We start from the raw sequence: 14,204 nt of genomic DNA, 5'->3' as shown, positions 1-14,204 counted from the left end.
TCCGAGCTCTCCGCTGAGGAAATATCTGTGATCATTTAAACTACGATACATTTTCATCGCCTCTCTCGTGTAGACACTCAGTATCAACAACACATCTGGATAAGTCTCTTCAGGTAAACGTTTGATTTTATTTGAGGAAAATATGTTAACTCAGAGTCCTATTTAAAGGATCTGTTAAGGACACCGGAAGTGCTTCAGGAAAAGCTGTGTTCGCATTCTTTGTTATTGTTGACATGCTTGAAATGGTCTATATTATTGGCTGACAACCAGGAAAATAAAAATCTTATGATCGCAATGATGATGGAATTACCACTGATATTTTTGCCGGTAATTTGTTACAGTTTCTTTGTTTGCAGCTGAGAATCTGTGCCGCAGGCGACAGTGCGTGTGCACACACACATCGTGTCTATGTGAGTGAGAGCCAAGCTCATGTTGCTCTGTGAGGATTATTTCAACATTTCTGGGCCATGTTATGTTGTTTTGGGTCTAGTTTTAATTCGGAATAATCTGCTGTAAGTAACGACATGCCATTTCCCATATTCAGTTTATGATTCATGAGGCAGTAATTTAAAATGTGACAAAACCATGTATGCATGTTAATTGGGGGCAAACATTTTTGCATATTATTTCATGAAACAAACAGAATATGGAAAATAGCACATCGTTACTTACAGCACAGTACAGCGATTAAAACAAGCCTGAACACAACCTAACATGGTGCATAGATCTTGAAATACTTCTCACAGAGCAACGTGAGATGGCTAAAAACACTAGTTTGTGAGTGAAACGAATGTGCTTGTTCTATTTTACGAGTTGAGACATTTCTAAAGTTATGACTCATGACTAATCAATCTGTATGATGTTCCCTATTCCCATTATGATTGCTGGGTTTACATTTTATAAGTTATACAATAGAACTGTTACAGATGAGAGCTGTAACAAGAGTCTGTGAATAAGACACACACATGGCATTCATGCACGAACATGCTATACGCTGCCAAACTTTAGCTGGTGAGCTGTTAGGAACCACCGAAACAAACTCAAAAACACCTTTGTTTTGGCCAGATTTTCATCTAAATTATGTCACAACCGTTCGTTCTTCAATTTCGTATGAAGTATGCCGGGGTCTTACGACAGCATCCTAACAGTCATGGAACCTCATAAATGACTGCTTTGGACTTAGGCAGCAACCTTTCTTTCATAGTTTACTCACAATCATGTCATTTAAACCCATATGGCATAATTTCTTGCATGCAACACAAAAGATGTTAGGCAAGATGTAAGCCTCAGTCACTATTCACAGTCATTGCATGTTTTTTTTTCAATGAAATGAAAGTGAATGGTGACTGAGACTGTCAGTTCCTAACAGCCTGTCTATACCGGGTGTGTCCGTTGACGTGATGACTTGAGGCTGTCTACACTGCACGAGTCGACACAAATGATATAAACTGTTTATGTGTTGCTAGTAGTAGTAGCACCAATGTGTGCAACACAAAATGGAACGGGATACCCGTTTTCTGTCCTCATGGTGCAACGCAATGGATGCCAGTGTAGACAGCATAATTGATTATAATGGGTTCTACTGCTTTTTGATGCAACGCAATGCAACACGACGCTGGTGTCCGGTGTAGACGGTGTAACTTTTTGCCAAACATCTCTTTTAGTGATCCATAGGGGGAAAAAAAGTCATACAGGTTTGGAAAAACATGAGGGTAAATGACGACAACTTTCATTTTTGGAAGAACTAGCCTATTCCTGTAAGTGAGCACAATATTGTGACAGACAGTGGAAATTGGATAATCATAGTTTTGCTGAAATAATCAGTTTTATTGTTTCATCACATCCAAACGCACACACACCCTTCATGATGAACAGCAATGACATCGGACCCAGAGGAGGGTTGGCTGGAATCCCGGGAACTGGGCCTCGGCTAAGGATCTGATTATGGAAGAAATATAAAAAGCAACTGATGGAGTTCATTAGATAAACCAATGTAAGATCTATCATACCGCCAAACTTCCTTAGAACAGCACTGTAAACATTGTAAAACAATATCCTCATAGATCATGAAAGAGATGCTTTTCATTCCAACTACTCTTAACTGCTCTCTCGAATGCAGAATAACTGCATTGTCCAAACTATGAGTAGAGCATACTTACTGACTTTCACATTTAAACTTTCACACAAGTTTAAAGAGAAAAAAAAAGGCAACTGTAAAAGGCTTTAAAAGGTCATTAAAATATTTGATGGTCATATCACCTATCATATTTCAACTTGGGCTATATGATGGTATACCATAGAGGTTGACCAATATATTGGTTTTCGCAATTAATCTGTGCCAATAGTTGCTTTTTTTAACTACTTGTCAACTGCAAAAATCTATGCCAATATTTGCCAATAGTTCTTCTGTGGCCTGCACTGGAGAAGTCTATAGTTAGAAAGGCTTGGTTCTACAGCATAACAGCGGCCTTTAGAAATGAAATAAAAATGATCAGACACCATATGTTCTAAAAGTATCAAGAATCAAGTGTTCTAAACTGAAGCAAGTGTACGCAAAGAAAAATGCGACTATATGCACATGCATTGTATCTCCAACTTCATATCTTGTGAATAATAATAAACCTTATGCCATGGTCTGTTCGAATACTCGATTCTGACTAGATGGAAAGTGTGCATTAAAACCATTTAATGCACAGGTTATTCCAGTCTGTTTTAATCACTGTTCTAAATTAATGCACCTACTGTGCTGTCCTCCTTGATGACACATTGCGAGTGTTCAAACTACTTCTGGACGTGAATATAGACTCAGAGCTGGGATTAACTGTCACATCAAAAAACAATCTTTAAATCAGAAGACGAATCAGAATGAGCTTAATTGCCAAGTGTTCTCACATACACAAGGAATTTTTTTGGGTGATAGGATAGGAGAAACAAGTGCACACAGAACATTACAGACACAGAATATAGAACAAGGTAAGAGTATAAATAGACATACATATAATAGGGCAGTTTAATTGTTCATGAGGAAAATGGCCTGAGGGTAAAAACTCTTCTTGTGCCTGGATGTGCTGGTGCTCAGTGCTCTGTAGTGCCGGCCAGAGGGCAACAGTTCAAAGAGGAAGCGGGCAGGTTGTGTGGGGTCCAGAGTCTACTTGCACGTTTCCTCGCTCTGGAGACGTAAAGGTCTTTGAAGGTGGGCAGGGGTGCACCATTAATCCTCTCAGCAGTCCTGACTGTCCGTTGTAGTTTCCTTCTGTCTAATTTGGTGGCTGAACCAAACCAGACAGTTATAGATGTACACAGCACAGACTTAATGACGGACGAACTGTGTCAGCAGCTCCTGTTGCAGGTTGAACTTCCTTAGCTGGTGAAGGAAGTACAACCTCTGCTGAGCCTTCTTCACAACGGAGTCTATGTGGGTGTCCCACTTCAGGTCCTGAGAGATGGTAGAGCCCAGAAACTTGAATGACTTCACTGCTGCCAAAGTGAAGATAAACCAGACAGTGATCAGAGTGTCCTAAAGCTGCACGTGGGACAGAGCGATATGCAACCTTTACAGTGTTGGGGCATGTGATGTGTTGTTTGTATTTTGGCAGTTCACAGGTGAGGTTAGCTTTATTAAAATCTCTCAAATTAATGATAAGAGAGTCTGGGTGTTGTTGCTCCATGTCTGTGATGTGATCAGCCAGCTGTTGCAAAGCAGCATTCACGCATGCTTGTGGCAGGTTATAAACACTAACCAGAATAAACGAGGAAAACTCCCGCGGTGAGTAGAAAAGCTCACAGTTGATGAAGATCGCCTCTAAATTAGGACAGCACATCTTCTTCAATGCTGTTATATCTGTACACCAACTTTTGTTGATGTAAAAGCATGTTCCACTGCCTCGCGTTTTCCCTGATACCTCTGAACAGCTGAAAGCCAGTCAGATGTAACACGCTGTCCGGGATGGCTTCACTCAGCCAGGTTTCTGTGAAACACAGAGCAGCGGAGTTAGAAAAGACTTGAGTGAGCAGAAGCAGTTCGTCCATTTTGTTGGCAAGAGAGCAGACATTCGGCAGGTGAATACTTGGCAACGGAGTCCTAAAGCCTTGTTGATGAAGCTTCACAAGCATGCCGGATCATTTCCCTCACGTGCATCTTTTGGATCACTTGCTGGCTGGGCAGTGTTGCGCCTCCAACTATGATGTCTAATAAAACGTCTGAATAATCAAACACTGGCAAAAAATTCAGGTATGCTCTGCTGAATATTCAGCAGTTCATCCCTGGTGAAACTGATTGGGAAAGAATGACAAAAAGAGCATTTTAGATTATTTTCTACTCATCATGAGGAGTAAGTGCTACTTTTACAGCTGTCATGTCAGCAATGCTGGTTTTTCATTAATGTGAAAGTGACAAAGAATAGAAATTAAACATTACATGTTCTGAGGAGTGACAACCCTTCTACATTATGTTGCTATTATTATTTCTGGATTGAGTAGATGCGTTGCAATTATGTTGAACTCTGTTTTCCGAACTCGGGTGTGCACCCGCGAACCGCACCTGAGTCCACTTGAAAAGGTGGTCTAGGGTACGGTTCATGTGAACTCCATTGTGGTTCGCTGCGAATATGAACGCAATCATACCAAATCACAGACGTGAACCACTATTGATGACATATAATTCACGTCTTTGCAGGCTCCCGATCACAATTGTTATGGTTTAATTTATTTCTCATACCTGCTTGTGTCCAAATAAATCACCTTCAGAGAGCAGCTCACATTCTTCACATCTCTTGCAACAAATCTGCAGGCTCGTGGCAGAAAAATGCTAATATTCTTCACATCACTGCACATTCAATGCATTCGTTGCAGACAAACATAACTGTAATTTTGTGCATGTAAAGTTTTTGTGGTAAATCCAAAGAGATGAACACAAAGGGTGCTTTCACACTGGCAGTTTAGTTCGAAACAGAGCATGTTTCACATGAAAAATTGGTAATGTGAAAGCTGTCATGCGGACCGGGGAGCGCACCATGGTACCGAACCCGAGACTACCTGTAGGAGGTGGCCTGAATTCGGTTGCAATGGAACTGTAGCGCGATTCACGTGAATGTGAAAGCAACTCGGACTCGGGTGCGCACTCGTTCAGGAAGTAACCTGCGCATGCGTTTTAGCCGATGACGACATCATTCGTTTCGACAACACACAAGGATCCACACATTCCTGAAAGTCCCAAAAAAAAAGACACCACAATGACATACAAGTACAATCAATACTATAAATACTGTCTGTCTATCTATCTATACACCTTAAAAATGCTATATATAAATACTATTATAGGTTATAAATATAGGGTATAATAGGAGACGACAGTGGCGATAACTTCACCTTGGACACGAGCATAAGCGTGTAGTGTAAACAAAGATGCAAATGAATTCCTTGCAATCAGCTGTCTCCTCATAAAACGCAGTTTGCGAGCAGCAGCAAGCTGCCTTCCCCTGGACATCTGATGAGTTACACCATGAAGCGCACATATATGCAGTTGTCGTTCACTCTGCTGTGCAAAATGGCACCAAAATAACAAAAAAAACAAAAAGTATGATGAGTCACGTTGTGTTCTCCATGCATGTTTGTGATGACGTAAAATGAACGCAAACTGACCGGGGTTCAATAAAATCAAGTGAGTGTGAAACCAGACCAAAGCTGCGGGGGGCACCGGGAACAATCGCACTCGGAATCGGACTGCAGCAAACGTGCCCAGTGTGACAGCCCCCTTAAATAACACAGCGAAGCTAATGTTGCCTAGTTGTTGCCTAGTTACAGTGGTAAACAGCTGCTGCTTATTCTCATGTTGACGATGTAATCGAACCGTGGTCCGGACTCAAAAAAATATGATGTGAACAGAGACCAGTGGGGGCAGGGATAGGAAATTAATTCGGGTTCAGTCTAAGTAATCGAACCAAGTGTGAAAACACCCAATGTCTGAATAATTTTTTAGGGATGCACGATATCTCGGAAGCCGATATATTATTGGCTGAAAACTGGGAAAATCTAAATAGTATAATCGTGTGATAACAGAATTACCACCGATATTTTTGTGATAACTTTTGATGGTTAATTTGCTTGCAGCTGAGAATCTCTGACTGTCTGCGGCTTCTTTCTTTCAGGCAGGGACTCGGCAGCCACAAGCGACAGTGTTTATGTGCAAACTCAGCGTGTCTGAGAATAAGAGCCAAGCTCATGTTGCTCTGTGATGATTATTTCTACATCTCTACACCTTGTTATGTAGTTTTGGGTCTGGTTTTAGTTCTGGGATCTATTTCCCATTCAAATTAGCGTACATCTATACTGTAATATTGGCACATTTCTGGTTAATATTACATCCGCCAATCCGTAAACAGCAGCAAGTCCAAACTCCAAGCTATTAAATTACACCTATTTTTCAAATGAGAAGCTTTTAATGAATAAGCTAGCAGTTCCAGTTTAAAGGATTAAAAAAAAAAAAAAAAAACTTTTATTGGCCACAATGAGCTGTTTAAAATGGGTACTACACTCCAAATTAAAAATACTGGAGAGAGTTGTCTCCCCCGCCCCCTCCTCCCCAGACTCGAATCCCATGTGGGTTGCCAGGTTGAGGACACGCAACAGGAACGAGCAAAGTGACAATGGCAAGCGACGAGCCTTACACTGTAAGTTGATCCGCTAATGTACACGTTTGCAATGTTTTTATTGTTTGCAAATTATAAACCAGCTCATGTGGATTTTTTATAACTCTGTCAATGTTAGCTAGATGTATTGCTGGCTTCCATGGCTGCAGCGTGCTGTGTTTGCCCGCTAACTTGTTTCAAATCTGGCAATCCGGGGTGTGGAAATACTACTGGTAAATGGGCAGTGGGCGGGATCACACAGGCCAAAACACAAACAGAAATTCCAGCCCGGAACGGACATTTCAAAGTAGAATATACTGGCTGAAGCATTGTTTTCGGAGAAGCCAGTATTTCAACTTAGCATGTTTCCTAAATCTCTGATAACATATTATGATCACTTTATGATTTAGTATAATAAATATTACATATTTCACCTTTAATGATTGGTTATCGTATCGGCCAAGAAATTCTGTATCGGTGCATCCCTATTTTTTATTTTTAAGCATTCTATAAATCCATTAAAAAAAATATATATTAGCCGATTAATCAGTTATTGGCCTTTGCCACCACCTTAGTTCTTCACCACCTTATCTTGGGAACACTCCTGGGCATTTATTTTCCATGGATACAAGCGGCAAAAAAGTACACATTCTACAGTGCATCCGGAAAGTATTCACAGCGCTTCACTTTTTCCACATTTTGTTATGTTACAGCCTTATTCCAAAATGGATTAAATTCATTATTTTCCTCAAAATTCTACAAACAATACCCCATAATGACAATGTGAAAGAAGTTTGTTTGAAATCTTTGCAAATTTATTAAAAATAAAAAACAAAAACAAATCACATGTACATAAGTATTCACAGCCTTTGCTCAATACTTTGTTGAAGCAACTTTGGCACCAATTACAGCCTCAAGTCTTTTTGAGTATGATGCTACAAGCTTGGCACACCTATTTTTGGGCAGTTTCTCCCATTCTTCTTTGCAGGACCTCTCAAGCTCCATCAGGTTGGATGGGGGGCATCGGTGCACAGCCATTTTCAGATCTCTCCAGAGATGTTCAATCGGGTTCAAGTCTGGGCTTTGGCTGGGCCACTCAAGGACATTCACAGAGTTGTCCCGTAGCCACTCCTTTGTTATCTTGACTGTGTGCTTAGGGTCGTTGTCCTGTTGGAAGATGAACCTTTGCCCCAGTCTGAGGTCCAGAGCGCTCTGGAGCAGGTTTTCATCAAGGATGTCTCTGTACATTGCTGCATTCATCTTTCCCTCGATCCTGACTAGTCTCCCAGTTCCTGCCGCTGAAAAACATCCCCACAGCATGATGCTGCCACCACCATGCTTCACTGTAGGGATGGTATTGGCCAGGTGATGAGCGGTGCCTGGTTTCCTCCAGACATGACGCTTGCCATTCAGGCCAAAGAGTTCAATCTTTGTTTCATCAGACCAGAGAATTTTGTTTCTCATGGTCTGAGAGTCCTTCAGGTGCCATTTGGCAAACTCCAGGCAGGCTGTCATGTGCCTTTTACTGAGGAGTGGCTTCCGTCTGGCCACTCTACCATATAGGCCTGATTTGTGGAGTGCTGCAGAGAAGGCGGTTCTCCTCTCTCCACAGAAAAATGCTGGAGCTCTGTCAGAGTGACCATCGGGTTCTTGGTCACCACCCTGACTAAGGCCCTTCTCCCCCGATCGCTCAGTTTGGCTGGGCGGCCAGCTCTAGGAAGAGTCCTGGTGGTTCCAAACTTCTTCTGTTTACGGATGGAGGCCACTGTGCTCATTGGGACCTTCAATGCTGCAGAAATTTTTCTGTACCCTTCCCCAGATCTGTGCCTCGATACAATCCTGTCTCGGAGGTCTACAGACTTCATGGCTTGGTTTGTGCTCTGACATGCACTGTTAACTGTGGGACCTTATATAGACAAGTGTGTGCCTTTCTAAATCATGTCCAATCAACTGAATCCACCACAGGTGGACTCCAAACAAGTTGTAGAAACATCTCAAGGATGATCAGTGGAAACAGGATGCACCTGAGCTCAATTCTGAGTGTCATGGCAAAGGCTGTGAATACTTATGCACATGTGTTTGTTTTATTTCGTTTTTTTTTTTTTTTTTTTATAAATTTGCAAAGATTTCAAACAAACTTCTTTCACGTTGTCATTATGGGGTATTGTTTGTAGAATTTTGAGGAAAATAATGAATTTAATCCATTTTGGAATAAGGCTGAAACATAACAAAATGTGGAAAAAGTGAAGCGCTGTGAATACTTTCCAAATGCACTGTATTTACTTGAATGGGGAAAGACTGAAATCTCCATAATGGTTTGTAAAGATTATGCTCGAAGAACATATTTCAAATCAGCAGTTAAATCAGACAACAATGGTATCATAAACGGTTCTTCTCTTGCTCGGATCAGTCTAAAAAAAAAAAAAAAGAAAAAAACGCTATTTGTTAGGATGGTCTAGCTAATGCACATACACGTTCCTGAGTTAACTTACAGGCAAGTCTGCATCTGCAATGTGATTGGGTCTTTTACCTGTAAAGCGGGACTTCCTTTTTCTACATCTGCCATATAGACCTTATTCACACTACCACCACATTTGATTTTTAATGGGAATGACAACGAGGCTGTGAGGGATAGACTTACAGTCTCTTCAATGGGCTGTACTGCAGTTTAAAGTGTTTTTGGATCATTCCATGGACAAAACATTAATAAAATATCTGTCCAAGAACATTCAGTATACCAAGAACTCCAGACAACATAAGCTGTGGAAAATCAGATGTGATTTAGGAGCTTTATACAGCATTACACTGACCAGCCACAACATTAAAACCACCTGCCTAATACTGTGTAGGTCCCCCTTGTGCTGCCAAAACAGCGCCAACCCACATCTCAGAATAGCTTTCTGAGATGATATTCTTCTCACCTCAATTGTACAAAGCAGTTATCTGAGTTACCGTAGACTTTGTCAGTTTGAACCAGTCTGGCCATTCTCTGTTGACCTCTCTCATCAACAAGGCATTTCCGTCCACCGAACTGCCACTCACTGGATGTTTTTTGTTTTTGGCACCATTCGTGAGTAAATTCTGTATGTGAAAATCCCAGGATATCAGCAGTTACAGAAATACTCAACCCCAGCCCAACCAGTAAAAGATGATTTTTTTTTTTTTTTTTTTTAGTTTAGCCATCCCTTTAAGCTGTATATAAGATGCTTCTCTTCCATAGAGCAAAGTGTGAGGCAGAAGTATGCAGTTGCTGCTAAAATGCGTAAGAAAAAACAGCTAACCCGAGTCTCTATAACATTAAAGCAACACCTCCTTTCTTTCTGTAACAATCACACAACAACAGCATTCTGCGTATAGCCTCTGTTTTGTAGGTCTAATACGGGTATAACAGCTGATGGCTTATGTAATTGTACCTTACATGGTTCCAGGGAAAAAAACGGGACATCAAGCCAAACTCATCTAGATGGCATCTAGACTCTGCACTGTGCAGTTGCAGGGATAAAAACAGTTCTTTTCAATATAATCAAACTTCCCATTGTAAATAATTGTACGCTGTAAAGGAAACAGAGCCACGCCTTTTGTTTAGTTTACGTGACACATTTTCCATGAAAAGCAACTTGAGACCTGTTAAAACTAAAACTGATCAGCTCACTTTTCCAAACCGCTACCACTGCTTTCTCTTAAAGTAATAGTTGTTTGGCATACAACAAAAATGTATAGTGATTTTATAACACTGCCCAGCTTCAAAATTGACAAAAAAGCATGGCAAACACATGATAAATGTCCAAATGTAGCCTACACTCTTTTTTTGTATTGCATGAAAGACAGAAAATATGAGATCGCAGTGACATAAAGGTGAGAAAATCATGCCAACATTTTTATTTTTGTATGAACTATTCCTTCAAAATTGTGAGTATTCAAGACATATTCTCACCATGTGGCAGGAATGTGGTAAATCATGTGACATTACACGGATTCACCCATCATGTGAACTCTGTAAATACACACCAGCTCTCTTATCCACTCAAGCAAACTCTCACACACATTTGTCAGCTGTGCATACACCTGACCAATCTTATCTGAAGACAAATAGACGAGAGTACTCCTACCTTTTATGTATGAATAGAACAGATCTGCCCTACTTTTAATATTCAAATAAAACTGTGAAAAAAAAAAAAAATTAGGAGAGAGTGGAATGTCCTTTTAAAAGGATAGTTCACCCAAAAGTGAAAAATCTCTCATCTTTTACTCACTCTCATGCCATCCCAGATTTGTATGACTTACTTTCTTCTGCAGAACCCAAATTAAGATTTTAAGAGGAATATCTCAGCTCTGTAGGTCCATATTTAAGTGAATGGGGACTAAACCTTTGAAGCTCCAAAAGGCATATAAAGGCAGCATAAATGTAATCCATACGACTCCAGTGGTTAAATCCAAATCTTTAGAATCGATATAATAGGTGTGGGTGAGAAACAGATCAATATTAAAACCCTTTTGTACTATAAACCACTTCAAAGTTTTGGTCACCATTCACTTGCATTGCATAGAACTACAGAGCTAAGATATTCTTCTAAAAATCTTCATTTGTGTTCTGCAGAAGAAAGTCATACACATCTGGGATGGCATTAATGTGAGTTAATGATGAGAAATTACATTTTTAGTTGATCTGTTCCTTTAAGTAAATTTGAGGGCCTTCAGATTAAACTAGACACAGTCTGCGCTAGCAAAGGTTTTTTTTTTTTTTTTTTTATAAATCTTTCATCTGGAATGACCATCATAAAATCAACAAAGGCCTAAATACAGGCTGCACTTAGGTGAGACATTCGGCCTAAATGAGTTCTTAAGACTTTCTTTTGTTATCTACAGACAGCACAGAAATGTCTAAGACCTTACAGACTAATTCGTAATAGATTAAGAATGCAAAGAGTGAGATATTATCATCAACTATGAAAGGCATGCAATTAACATTAAAAAAAATAATAATAAATAAATAAATAAAAAATCCCAAAAGGCAATAAACTAAACAGTTGGACACCTTGCAGACTAAACATATAGTGGGTGATGCAGGTGACAAGGGCATGCACAAACATGTCATCACTGTGTTGACCAAAGGATGCATTCAGGGGGGGGGAAAATATGTATCAGTTGCACTTTTGTTTTCGAGAATATTCTTCTGTCACTTAACACAAATCTTTATTATCTTTTATAAATCCTTCACTCTGCAACAGGTCCCTACACTTTCCTTTTCTAAGACATCAAAACGAATAGATCTGCATCACTGTCTTGTCTAATACCATCTTCATAAAGCTTGCATAGGTTTAGTGGGGGAAAAAAAACTACTTTAGACTGTGTTGATAAACTTTACAATAGCGCGCGACAGACATAGCGTGTTTTTTATTACGTGTTAATCCAGCCCGAGCTCTTCTTTAAATTTGTGTGTCAGTGAGGCTTGCGCGTGAAAAAAAAAAAAATGACCCCAATCCAGCAAATACGACACGATAGAGCAAATTATTAACAATAAACATTGCAAACGTCAGAGAAAGCAACAGTATCAAGCCTAAAAACAAGCAGGGAAACAAACTTAACCTTACCATCTCTCAAAAGAACGTGATGTTGATAGCGCGCAGATATTTACCAAGTATCTCGTGCACCGAAGCATCTGCCAAACTATTCCAAAACTTCATAAAGTTCGATGCTTCCGCTTCCGGAAACAAAAAGAGTGAAAAGTAAGATAACGTGGGCGAGACGGAGCCCAAAAGTACGCCTGGCCTGAAACCTGCTGGAAGAATATGTGCAGTGCACAATCCCTACGACACCGCTGATGAAATAGATGGCTTTTAATAACTGTGTTACATGTACACTTGTGATTTGTAATGTGAATCCATTGCAGTTGACTGAATCATCGTCAAAACGGATAGGTCTCAATCTTATAGTGAAAAACGAATGGAATGTGATAAAACAATGATACATTATATTACTTGTTGTACCGCCTTTCATTTGAACTGATTTAAATAGTTGGGTCAATGACGTGATGCTAATTTTTGTCCGGATCTATTAGGTTATTCAAAAATACATTAAAAGTACAATTTATACAAAACAATTACTTGAATACACTGGGATTTGTCATGTAGCCGTCCAGAGACAGTAAAAACAAACAAACAAATAAATAAATACATTAATTAATAAATAAATAAAACAGAGATAGCTAGATCCTCAAGACTGTGTGTGAAGTAATAAATAAATAAATAAAACATATTTTAAAATTTTTATGAAAAGGCTCATTTTGTTTAGGTCATACTGTCTCAAAACTTCATGATATTCATGGTAGAGAAAAAAAAGTATTCAAGGTGCAAGGAAAGTATTTTAATACCTTTTACTTGATGGGTACACACATGACATTTTTTCAAGATTTCTAATTTTTATCACCTCGGGCAACCTTATTGGTCAATGACCCAAGTATTAAAATAAAAATTTAAAATAAATATAAATATAAAATAACTTTGTTATAAAAAAATATTAAAAAATGTTAGTTAACTTTTAGTTTGTTTACAAAGCTTGTAGATAAAACATTACTGTATTACAGTAATGAGAATCAAAGAAAAATAATTAACGTCCTTAAAATAGGGTAAATGTTTTATGCAAATATTTAATATATATATATATATATATATATATATATATATATATATATAGAGAGAGAGAGAGAGAGAGAGAGAGAGAGAGAGAGAGAGAGAGAGAGAGATTTTGGAATGAAATGTGACATGTTTTTTGTCTGATTCACGCAGATAGGCCTGGATACATTTCTGTACAACAGCTGCAAGCACATTGAAGAGAGCCTGCACAATACACAGTTCACAGACATGCACCCTGACACACTGTACACTATATACATTATGCCAGGTGGTGTGCAAAGGATGATATAAATATAAAAATATTAGACTGTCCTAGTAACTATCCTGATCATCCAAGAAAACAGCATTAAAGGTACTGCAGTCTCATTGTATTACAAACTAGGCAGGACAAACACAATAAGATCTCTTTATGAGGAAGTAAATTAAACATTTAATGCCATACAGCAAACAAACGTCAGACAGTAAATCTAATGATCAGCATGCATGGAAGTTACATCACTGACCAGGCAAGGAAGTGGTAAACCAACCAATAATCTGTGATGAAGCACCGGTGATACAGATCTAACCATGAGACTGTAAAACCACAATCCATCTTATTTACTACACTGCATGGTTGGTTGATGTATGTGATCTATTGCTGAAAGGAGGCAGCTGATTTACAACACCCCTCAAGTTATTGGTACGGGCTATCCATCAACAGATAAAGACCATATTACACATTGCTAAAGATTAAAACATCTGTAATGTTATTATTTGTCTGCATTGCGTGTTTCAGAATAATTTACAAAGAAAATTTGATTTTAAAATAAATATGTTTGCTGAAATTTGCTTCAGCATTGCTTGTTTGTTTCTGCAAAACTGAAGTTATTGCTAATTCAATTCAATTGTATTGCCATCATTTCTCAGTGAAATTTTAATTACAGTTCTTTTGCCATAAAACAGATGG

At 39.1% G+C, this 14,204-nt stretch overlaps 1 protein-coding gene across 3 annotated transcripts in view; it reads right to left on the bottom strand.

Annotated features, from left to right (window-relative positions):
* LOC127447905 (protein ITPRID2-like) overlaps positions 1-12,332 on the bottom strand; it is an 85,337-nt gene extending 73,005 nt beyond the window's left edge. For all 3 annotated transcript variants that reach the window (XM_051710082.1, XM_051710083.1, XM_051710085.1), the window contains exon 1: positions 12,218-12,332. The gene's annotated coding sequence lies outside the window, so the exon portion shown is untranslated. The remainder of the gene's footprint in view (positions 1-12,217) is intronic.
* Positions 12,333-14,204: the final 1,872 nt, after the last annotated feature.

Source organism: Myxocyprinus asiaticus, chromosome 11, assembly GCF_019703515.2.
Source record: "Myxocyprinus asiaticus isolate MX2 ecotype Aquarium Trade chromosome 11, UBuf_Myxa_2, whole genome shotgun sequence".
Taxonomy (NCBI): Eukaryota; Metazoa; Chordata; class Actinopteri; order Cypriniformes; family Catostomidae; genus Myxocyprinus; species Myxocyprinus asiaticus.
Note: the sequence above shows the minus strand (reverse complement) of the source record. Positions and strands in the feature narration are given on the sequence as shown.